Below are 11,219 nucleotides of genomic sequence, written 5' to 3'. Positions count from 1 at the left end.
ACCGAGGGGGGCTCAGAGAGAGAAGTCCCATGTGCCCCCAGCCCCCCACAAGCCACGTCTGCACTGGAGTGGGACATCCCTTATGGTGGACCAGCCTCCACGGACATGCCACCCTCACCCAGAGTCCACAGATGACATCGGGGTCCCCCCGGGGGTCACGTTCTGTGGGTCTGGACGAAGGCGTCAGGATGGGCGCCCACCACTGCAGTATCACCCAGAGTTGCTTCCCGGCCCCCACATGCCCCGTGCTCCCCCTGTCTGCCCTCCTTTCCCCAGCCCTCGACAACCGCAGGTCTTGTCACTGTCCCCGTGGTTCTGCCTTTCCCGAGATGTCCCACAGCTGGTATCCTGCTGTGTCTTTCCTTAGTGACATGCATTTAAGGCTCCTCCGTGTCTTTTCACGGCTCAGACACTCGTTTTTCATGAGCATGAGTCATAGGTCTGCGTGGAGCACAGCTAATTCACCCACTCACACATGGAAGGATGTCTTGGTGGTTCTCAGGTTTTAGAGATTGTGAATGAAGCTGCTGTAAACAATGGCATGCAGGTTTTTGTGTGGACGTAAGGTTTCAGTTAATTTGGGGGAACCCCACGGAGCCGGACTGCTGGGCCACATGGTGAGAGTGGGCTTGGTTCTGTAAGAAAGAGATCCGTTTCCCAGTGTCCCTGTCCACTGATGAAACCTGGCCGTGGACACGGGAGAAAGCCAGCATCTCACAGCATATACAGCAAAGCTGGAGCTATCACTGAGCTGCTGTGCTATGAGCTCCCAGGAGAGCCTGGGACCTGAGCCCCCCACCCCTCCCTCACTGCCCCCACCACCAGCTGGCTCGCCAGAGGGGGCCTGGCCTGCCTGCCCTGAGTGGACGTGGGGGTGCTTTGTCCTGGCCAGCGTGCATCGAGCCTGGGGGCCCAGTAGTGGGCATCCCTTATCCTGAGGGTCCCATCGGGCACGGGAAGCATGAGGAAGATGGGTGCCAGGGTCAAGGTCTCCACTGGTCCTCGTGGAAATGGCCTGGGCAGGACCCCACTGCTCTCTTTGAGGCTGCAAGGGAGCAGCCTGGCTGCAGAGGCCACTAGGGCTGGCTGGCATGGGTCCCTGAGTCTGAAGACAGGCGTTGCAGGGTGACCATCAGGGCATCGGGGCCTCAGCCACAAGGGGCCTCTGTGGCCCCCAGGGCAGGTGTGACCAGGCAGGGCGTGGAAAGACCTTGGCCTGGGAGGCAGCTCCCCAGCCATCTGCATCAGACTGTAACTGGTACTCAGCTCTCTCGAGCTATTGATCCCAGGGCTGGAACATGCTGTAAAATGAGGCAATCGTGATGGATTTAAAGTTAGGACAGGTAAAGCCATAGGAGCACAGAGCGAGGGCCTGGCGGGTTCACTCACCGTCGTAAACTTGCCCGACCAGACTGCCCTCTGGCTGCCTGAGCGCCGCACTTGTCCTCTTGCCCCACAGGTAGAAGGATGGGTCTTCAAACCAGAGCAACTCACCGCAAGGCCAGCCCTGTGGGCGGCCTCCAGCTCCATGTACACACACACATAGGTACACACTTGTACACGCATGCCAAGAGTGCACACGAACATGTCGCCGAGCCCATGTGAACCTGCGTGCCCCCACACGCGCACACACACTTCCTGGGACCATGCAGGTGGGGCAGTTTTCCTGTCCTTCCTCAGTGGGAACCCCATGCTCAGGCCGGTTCCCACGGGAGCACCTCATAGGCTCAGGCCTCTGTCCCTGAGGCCAGCCCAGATCCCCGTGGCCACTGCTCCCTGTGGAGGTGCTGGGAGGCCTCCGGACAGCGCAGGTCCTCAGCACCATGACAGGTGCTCACTGGCACGGACAGCAGTCTACCTTCTGTCAAATACTGTCCTCTGCACCCGGCCTCATGCCTGGCCTGGGGTCTCAGTATCCCTCTGCAGTGGGGCAGAATCCCCACCCGGGGGCAGTGATGGGACAGTTCCAAGGACATGATGTGAGAGGCCCAGCCATCAGCAGTGGGGAGGGGGGGAGGCGGGGGCAGGAAGAGCTAGGAAAGCCTGGGTCTGGGGGTCTTCCTGGAGGAGGTGGTCCAGGGCTGAGTACAGCGGGGCCTGTGAAGGCCTATCCACCCGCAGGACTCTGTGCCCCCAGCTGGGCAGTTCTGAGACCTGAAACCTCCACCTCTGCAGGGAGCAGGGGCCCAGTGGCACTCCCATCCCTGCCCACCCAGTGCAGGGCACATTCTGGAGAGTCTGGAGAGTCGGCCCCTTGAGGCCTGCTCTACTGGTCCCCACGGGTCTGTTGGGGCTCGCAACTCTAGGCCAAGAAGCATCTAGAACCCAGGAACTGTCCAGGCACCAGCCAGGTGTATGGCTCTCCCAGCCCGGGCGTCAGCTGGACACCAGGACCGTGGAGATGTATCGAATTCAGCTTAGCAACCCAGGCATGAATGCCCGTCCTTTAAAGAGAAACTTATCTGTAATTAAAATCATGCACAAGTTTTAGAAAGAGTCTGTTTACAACTGGGAAGAAAGCTGATTGTAGGAATGAATAGGCCTCCATTGGGGCCGGTAGCATTTAATTCAGAAATAAATCCCCCACAGGAGGTGCCTCGCTGGGGCTCCTTCCCCGGTGCCTTGGGGGCCGGTGCCAGCGTGAGCGTGGCCGTGGTTGGCGCTGCTTATCCAGCGGCGATCGCAGGCATGAGGGCTGGGCTGCCGGCTCCCGGGTGGCTGGAGAGCTTGCCGCTCACCTCGCTCCTGCACCGTGAGCAATAAATTAGCCCAGTTAAAATCAGTGGGACATGCGCCTTCCAAGTTTATGCTTCCTTGTGAGCAGACGGTGGCTTCAGCCTGTGCACGGCAGGGCGGCATCAATCATCAGCCTCGGAGTTGAGTGGACAGTCACACCGGTCCTGGCGGAAGAGCCGCCGCCGCACGTGGTGGCCATCAGAAGGTGATTGATGCCGGCCGGGGCGGGCCGCCGCCACTGGGGTGATTTAGGGGTATGGCGGAGGCTGCCGCTGTTAATTGGGAGAGTGGCGGATGGATAATTTGGGGCACCTGCACTCCTGCCTGGGCCACCGTGTTTGCATGACCCTCCCCGCTGTTCTTGTGCCCGTGGACAACATGGGACAGAATCGATTGTTTTGCTGGGTACTGACCGCAATTCAGAGCAGTAATATGAGCTGGAAGATGGGGGCTTCCGCTTGAGAACACTTGCTGGGTCTTGTTGGCACCTCTAGCCTTCTTCCACCTGCCCGCCCCCCACCCCAGAGGCAGAGCCCCTCCACCAAGACCCCTGGACTTGGAATGAGCCTGCCCAAACATTCCTGACCGGCCCACCAGCGGTGCCCACAGACCCCCGCCACCTGCCTGCTCTATGGCTGACTACAGGGTCACTGCCCCATGGAGTGGGGGGCCAGAACACTGCTCACTGGCTCCTACTCTAGGTCCCTGCCCCAGGGGCATGTGGGACTTTCTTGAGAACAGCTCCTTGCAGGAGAACCTGCTCGCTGCAGTCTGCAGTGGGACACATGGGCTTGTCCACATGACTGGGAGACAGTGGGTCCTCAGAGCCCATGTAGGGGCATATGGGTGGGGAAAGCCATGCAGGCACAGGGTGGGTCCCCCCTGGCAGGCAGCAGGGCCTGGCCAAGAGCTGTATCTGGGACCAAGGCAGAGCTGCGGGAGGAGTGAAGGGCAGCCGGGGAGGGCCGCACCCCTCACTGGCAGATTCTTCCTGCATTTGCTGGCAGGCTGGATCGGGACCATGGTAGGTAGAGAAGGTGATATGAGTGGAGCTGCCCCAGGGAGAGCAGGGCCTCTGTCAGTAAGTGTATACCAGGCCTAGCTTGTACCCCACTAGCTCAGGGTGGCCCCCTGGCTGCCTGGCCAGGCCTCAGACCTCGGTTCCTGCTCCTCCAGCCGCTGGCTTTCTCCTCTGACTCCTGCTAACCCCCAAAGTCCCACAGTCCCATTTCCCCACCAGGAGGGACCTCTTGCTGCTGCTGGTGTCCAGGGGCCGGTCCCCTGTTCCGTTCCAGGGAGCAGTGTGAAGTGGCAAGACCATGGGGGGAAGGGTGCAGGTGCCCCAGCTGGCCCCCGGCCCTTCTCCAACCTCTAACACTCTGGCCACATCCGAGACTCTCCCACCTTGTTCCCACCATCTGACTTGCTGGGGTTCGAGCTCCCTGAGGAGGGGCTTCCTGTGACCCAGAGCTTGGCCTGGGGAGGTGAGGTCTGGGCTACCCGCAGACACGGTGTGCAGGAGCCTGGGGCCGTGCTCTCCTCAGTCCCCGCTCTGCTAGGTAGGCCCCCAGAGGACAGTATGACATGGACCCTGACACAGAGGCAGCCTTGTGACCCCTGTGTCCACTTCTCACTTCTCCCTGGGAGACTGGACTTTGACCCTGGCCACACCCTTTGTGGGAGCAGCCTGTGCCTGCCTCCTACCCGCGGGTGGCTCTGGGCCTCCAGACTTGCTCCCGGGAGTTACCCCACAGACAGTGGCTACATCTGTTGATTTTAATGCCACAAAAATCATTTTCAATGAATAAGAAGAAAATGTGGGGGATGATCTCTGTGGCCCGGAGGGAGTAAATGATTTCTTTCATTGCTTATTTATTTATTTATTTATTTAAGATTTATTCTTTCAGTTTTAGAGAAGCATGGAAAGAGCTTGCAAGCAGAGGGTAGGGCGGAGGGCAAGGAAGAAGCAGACTTGACACTGAGCGAGACTCGATCCCACGACCCATGAGGTCATGACCTGAGCCGAAACCAAGAGCTGGACGCTTCACCGACCAAGCCCCCTGGGGGCTCCCAATGTCCTAAGTAAGACCCCAGAAGCAGTAACCACTGAGGAGAGCACAGAGGAGCACAGCCACGGCAAGACACGAGCTCTTCATCGAGACTGTCCGGGAGAGCAGATTCCCCACTCCATGTAGACATGCGGCCCAACATAGAAAGGGCGAGGGCAGGAGCCGATGTTCCTGAGGCAGGAAAAGTATGGTCAGTGGGCAGCAACGTCCAGGTCAGGGACGTGGAGTGTCCTGGGCTTGTGGCAGTGGTGACACGGAGCACAGCCGTGGGACTCGTGTGCCTGAGGACCAGAACCCTCCAAACCAGGGCTCCCTTGGACAACAAAACAGCTCCCCCTTTCCGTGTTTCCCGTTTGTGGCTTCTCCAGCCCTTGGGCAGGGCTTAGTGTCCATGCTCTGGGGGCGGTGGTGCCTGTCCTGGGGATCGTATGCAGAACCTAGGAGCTGTCTGTGTGTGTGCAAAGTCACATACTCACAAAGCACATTAGAAGGCATGGGAGAAAATCTGAAGGTCTGCAGATCAGACACTGTTTTATGGGGCTGATTTCCTGACTTTGATGATTATATTGTGGTTATGTTAGAGATGGTCCTTGTCTCCAGTAAGTACCACGGAAGGGTTCATAGGAAGAATGTGTCTGGAAGTAACTCAGACGACTCAGAGCAGCAGAAATACATACGTGCAGGAGAGAGGACACAGATTTTTCACCCCGATGAAACTAATGAAAATAAAAATACTTAAACCTAGTCATGTTTGTAATGATACTTTCCGTAGGTACTGGGAACTCGGTAAGCAGGTGTCTATATGGAAAAAGCTAAAAGTGACCCCATGGGGGCGCCTGGGGGCCTCCATCCATTGGGTGTCTGCCTTTGGCTCAGGTCCTGAGCTTGGGATCCTGGGATTGGGTTCTCACATGGGGCTCCTTGCTCAGCAGGGGGTCTGCTTCTCCCTCCCCCTCTGCCCCTCCCCACCACTTCTGCTCTCTCTCTCTCCCATTGGTCTCAAATAAATAAAATCTTTAAAAATAAATAAATAAAATTGACCTCATGCAAAAAAATCTTCATGGTCTCAGGATAAGAAAATATCTCTTAAATGGTACAACATTATGTACTAAGTGTAAACAATTCTAAGAACTTCAAAGCTTTTATTCATCAAAACATCACTCAGACGGCAGGAGAAGGTGCTCGTACACATGTTGTCATCCAACGGCTATGCGACCATAACATATAAAGAAATTCTTACAAGAAAGCGTGAACAGGCACCTCACAAAAGTGGACACTAATGTAATGGCCAATAAACACACACAAGTGCTCTGTGCATCGTTTGTGAGCGGGATGGGCCCATTAAAGTCTCGTGATGTCATGTGACACACCCATGGGGCAGCGGCACAGAGAAAGACAGGGAACACCAGGGCAGCAAAAGATTGGAGCAGAGACCAGTGGTTAATGTCTAAGGAGACCCTCCAGAGGGGAAGGAGCCCAGTTTGGCAGTGCCGGCCAGTTTCAATGGTGTAAATAATCCCCACATGGCTGACGGCAAGGTGCCACTTCATGTCACTACTGGCAGAGCTGAGTACCATGTGTGTACGGAGCTTTTGTGAGTCCCTGTGAGCCGGCCCTGGCCACCGCTTGGGGGAGGCCAGGCCTCCCACACGTGGCTGGGGGCTGCATGAACTGGTAGAGCGGTGCTGGAAGAGGATTTGGCAATACCTATAAAAGCTAAACATATTGCACGCCTCGAAATGCCACCACCCCCAAGCAGAGACCCACACATGTTCACCAACAGACATGCACAAGCATGTTTAGCAGTGCTACCTGGAACAGCACTGAACTAGAAATGACCCAGATGGCCGCTGACGGTAGGACGTTATATTTGCACACAAGGAAATAGTCTACAAATGAGACGAGTAGCCTACCGCCTCACACAGCTCTAGGAATGAGCTTCCTGAACACAGTGTCGATCAAGGCAGCCAGACGAAAGGTACTCACTGCATGATTCCTCTATGTGAAGTTCCAAGCAGACAGAATGAATTCGTGGAGTTAGAAATCAGGACAATGGGTCTTTCCTTCCAGTGGCAGCCATCAGCTCAAAGGTATTCAAACAGGTACATCCAGGAGCTATGGAGGAAGAAGCAGTCCAATGTAATGTGCTTTGTTCTCAAGGTGCACGCTGCCCAGCTCTCTGGGCTCCACTGGCCCCCTGCCCAACCTGACCTAATAAAGTACACAGACGAGGGTACAAGGCCAAGCAAGGTTATGTCATCTGTCAGATTCTTGTGTGTCACGGTAGCTGCAAACACCCAGCTCCTAAGGGTGTGACCTAGAGCAAGCCTGTCCATCATGGTGCTAACAGCTCAAGTTTGCCCAAAGCCTATAGTCTGTCACAGAAAAGCAAGCTGGACACCATAGTAGGGCTCTAAGACTCTTGAAATCTTACTGGATCGGCAAAGATTCCATTTACAAATGTATCCAGGTTATATTCATCAATCCATTTCATAAAGCTATCAGAAGAAATTCTGACACCCAGGAGAGCACCAGACCAGTCCACAGCATAGGGAGATGTGAGGACTGACATATGCAGGCCCTGAAAACATGGCCTTGGGAACAGTCCCAAGTTCCACCACATCACTAGTGGTTCTCACAGTATGGCATGGAGAAGATACAATACTCTCCAGCTAATGTAAGTAAGTGCTGATATAAGTAATGTTCATCAACAATTTAAGACAGTCAAAAAAAAAAAGAAAGAAAGAAAGAAAGAAAGAAATGAGGACAGTGGTTTTCTCTGGGGAAAACAGAAGTGCTGGGAGGTGGCACCAGCTGGGCTGATGATACTCTTATTTCTTGACCTGGAGCTGGACACACGAATTTCATTTTGTGACAGGTGGTACACTCATGTTCTATACATTTTTCTGCAAGTCTGCTATGGTTAGATTTTAAAGAATGTGAAAAATCATGAAAATTTTTATACACTAAAAAAGAAGAATCCAGGATGCCTGGGTGGCTCAGTGGGTTAAAGCCTCTGCCTTCGGCTCAGGTCATGATCCCAGGGTCCTGGGATTGAGCCCCACATCCGGTTCTCTGCTCAGCAGGGACCCTGCTTCCTCCTCGCTCTTTGCCTGCCTCTCTGCCTACTTGTGATCTCTGTCTGTGAAATAAATAAATAAAATCTTTAAAAAATAAAAAATAAAAAAGAAGAATCCAGGGCACCTGGGTGGCTCAGTGGGTTAAAGCCTCTGCCTTCGGCTCAGCTCATGATCCCAGGGTCCTGGGGTCAAGTCCCGCATCAGGCTCTCTGCTCAGCAGGAGGCCTGCTTCCCTCTCTCTCTCTGCCTGCCTCTCTGCCTACTTATGATCTCTGTCTGTCCAATAAATAAATAAAATCTTAAAAAAAAAAGAAGAATCCAAAAAAGAAATTAAGGAAACAATCTCATATATAATAAGGCCAAAATGAATAAAATACTTAGGAATAAACTTAACCAAGGAAGTGAAAGACTTACATCGAAAATAACAAAGCACTGCAGAAAGAAATTAACAAAGACATACTAGAAAGATGTCCCATGTTCATGGACTGGAAGATGAAATATCAGTAAGATAACAATACTACCGAAAGCAATCTATAGATTAATTGCAATCTGTATCAGAATCTCAACAAGACATTTGGCAGAAATAGAACAATCCATCCTGAAATTTATGTGGAATCTCAATGGTCAAAACAATCTTGAGAATGAAGAACAAAGCAGGAGGACTCAGAGCTCCTAAATTCAAAACTGACTACAAAGTGGGTACTGACATCAAGAGAGACATAGAGACAAATGGAATAGAATAGAGAGCCCTGGTGTAAACCTTTAGACATGTGGTCAAATGACTTTCAACAAGGGAAAAGGAAAGAACAGTCTTCCCACAAATGGTGCTGGGGAAATTGCACATCCCCGGGGAAAAGAATGATGTTGGAGCCCTACCTCACACCATATACAAAACTAACTCAAAATAGATCAAAAACCTAAAGTAACGGCTAAACTATAGAACCATTGGAGGTAAACATAGTGGGAAAACTTCACAGCTTTGGGTTTGGCAGTGATTTCTTTGATATGACACCAAAAGCACATGCAAGAAAAAAAATAAACTGGACTTAATAAAAATCAAAATCTTGTGTGCATCAAAGGATGCAATGTACAGGGAGGAGAGGTGGCCCACAGATCAGGAGAGAAGGTCTGTAAACCGTTTATCTGGTAAGGGACTAATATCCAGAATATGTAAAGAACTCCCAAAACTCAATAACAACAACAAGAAAAATAACCAACCTGATTAAAAGTGATCAAAGGGCTTGAACAGGCACTTTTTCAAGGGTTATTTACAGATGGCCAATAAGTCGTGAAAAGATGCTCACACCTCTAAGCATTAGAGAAATGCAAATGAAACCCACAGTCAGATGCCAGCATGGGCCTCTACCAAACAAAATAAAACCCCAGAACACCACGTGTCGGTAAAGATGTGGGGAAACGGAGCCCTGTGCGCTGTTGTGGGAGCCCAAACTTGTGCAGCTGCTGTGCAAACAGTGTGAAGTTTCCTCACAAAACTAAATGCAGAATGACCACACAGCCCAGCTCTTCCACATCTGGGTATCTCCAGGGATAGAAGATGTTCACAGCTGCATTAGCCGAAACAGCTAAAATGGGGGAGCAACCCAGGTGTCCATCAGTGAATGGAAGGGAAGTGAAAGGTTGTCCAGCTGGGCAAGTGAATGTTATTTAGCCGTAAAAGGAAGGAATTCCTGCTGCCTGCCACCTGCTGCCTGCCTCCCTGTGGAGGAATCTGGAGGACACAATACTCAATGAAATGAGCCAGTTGCAAAAAGACAACTACTGAGCCTTCTTCCTCTTGCGAAGGATCCCGAATGGTCTGGATGCCAGCCCGGAACCAGCCGCCATGCTGGGAGGAGTGCAGGCCATGTATAGGCCCAGCCAGGTCCCCCCAGCTTGGGCCCCTGGCACTGCGTCAAGGGGCCTGTAGCGATGGTGGCCATGGCCTTCCAGCTGCCTAGAAGCCCCAGAGGAGCCGGGAGTGGCAGCTGGCTGGACCCCACCCCCCCACAGTGCGGGCTCTGGGGTAGAGCAGACGCTATGCGGTTCTGACGCATAGGGCTTGGATGCAGCTCCCTGGCTGCTGGGGAGGCCTGCCTCCCAGAGCTGTGGGCCTCGGACAGACGGTACCGACCCTGCCCCACAAGGGCAAGTCTGACAAGACTGAGGCTCCCTGAGGTGGTGCAGGATGGGCTGCCGAGAGATCGCTCAGGCATGACAACCTGGTGATGAACCGGGTGCCTGGCTGTCATTTTTCACTGCAGACCAGGGTGGGGAGACCTGCACAGCGTCCAGCAGGGAAGGCCACTGGCCGTCCATCACTGGGCAGCCAGCCCTGCCTGGCCCCCACTGCCCTCCACTACACTTCCAGGTGACATTGTGACCAGAGCAGAGGGGCCTCCACCTGGGCCAGCCGCTGGTCTGAGTGGCAGACACTAGGGTCGGGGGCATCAGGCTGGCCTGTCTGCCCCAAACCCTTGGGGTCCAGCCCTACAGCCTCCTCACACAGCCCACACCAGCTTCCTACCCAACCTCGTCCTTCTTGTCACCCAGTCCCCCAGTCCTGAGCCCTGCCCCTATCTGTGACCTTGTCCATTGCCAAATCTCACCACCCTCCAGGTCCCCTGCTGTCACTGCCTTCTCCAGGAAGCCCTCCTGGTGGTCTCCTGTGGAAACACCCTGAGCCCCACCTTAGTTGTGGCCTCACCTTGCTCAGAGCAGAGAGGAGCTGCCTTGCCTGAGTCTGGCTGACACAGGACAGAGTTGGGGGGGCTTCCTTCCTGGGGTCTGAGCCTGCATGCCCTGGGGGGAGTGCAAAAGCCCGGCCTGGCCCAGCCGGACACCCCCTCCAGAGCCCCCGAGGGTCGCGCCGGGGGTGTGAGGAAGGACAGGGAGACCCAAGAGCTGGAGCTGGTGCGGGTGGGCGCTGGTGTGGGCGGGCGCTGACCAGGGATGGACATGGGCAGATCCTGCCCAAGAGGAGGTGCTCCTGCCTCGAGGTGCTCCTGGCTCCAACCCAGTGCAGCCCGCCTCCTCCCCAGGCGCACGTCTGGGCCCGTCAGCCTGAGTCCATCAGTCCGAGTCCGTATTCCGAGTCTATCAGTCTGGGACCCGCAGGAGCCCGGGACAGGGGCTGGGCACCGCGCTCCTGCACTGCATCCGTCCCTGCTGACCGTGGGGACTTCAGAGAGGGAGCGGGCAGGGGCGCTGCACTTGGGGTGACCCAGTGCCGAGCGGGGGTGGGGGCAAGGCTGGTGGCCTCCCCAGCCTCCCACGCATGGTCGTCCACGCGGCCTGCAAACGGAGCACAGTAGGGGCTTCAGGCGGCCAGGCGCAC

At 54.7% G+C, this 11,219-nt stretch overlaps 1 pseudogene; it reads left to right on the top strand.

Moving 5' to 3' along the window:
* The first annotated feature begins 6,793 nt into the window (after positions 1–6,793).
* Positions 6,794–10,828, top strand: LOC131999024 (large ribosomal subunit protein eL15-like; annotated as a pseudogene).
* The last annotated feature ends 391 nt before the right edge of the window (positions 10,829–11,219 follow it).

This window comes from Mustela nigripes, chromosome 1 (genome assembly GCF_022355385.1).
Source record: "Mustela nigripes isolate SB6536 chromosome 1, MUSNIG.SB6536, whole genome shotgun sequence".
NCBI lineage: Eukaryota > Metazoa > Chordata > Mammalia > Carnivora > Mustelidae > Mustela > Mustela nigripes.
The sequence above is the reverse complement of the archived record's forward strand: the minus strand, read 5'-3'. Positions and strand labels throughout refer to the sequence as shown.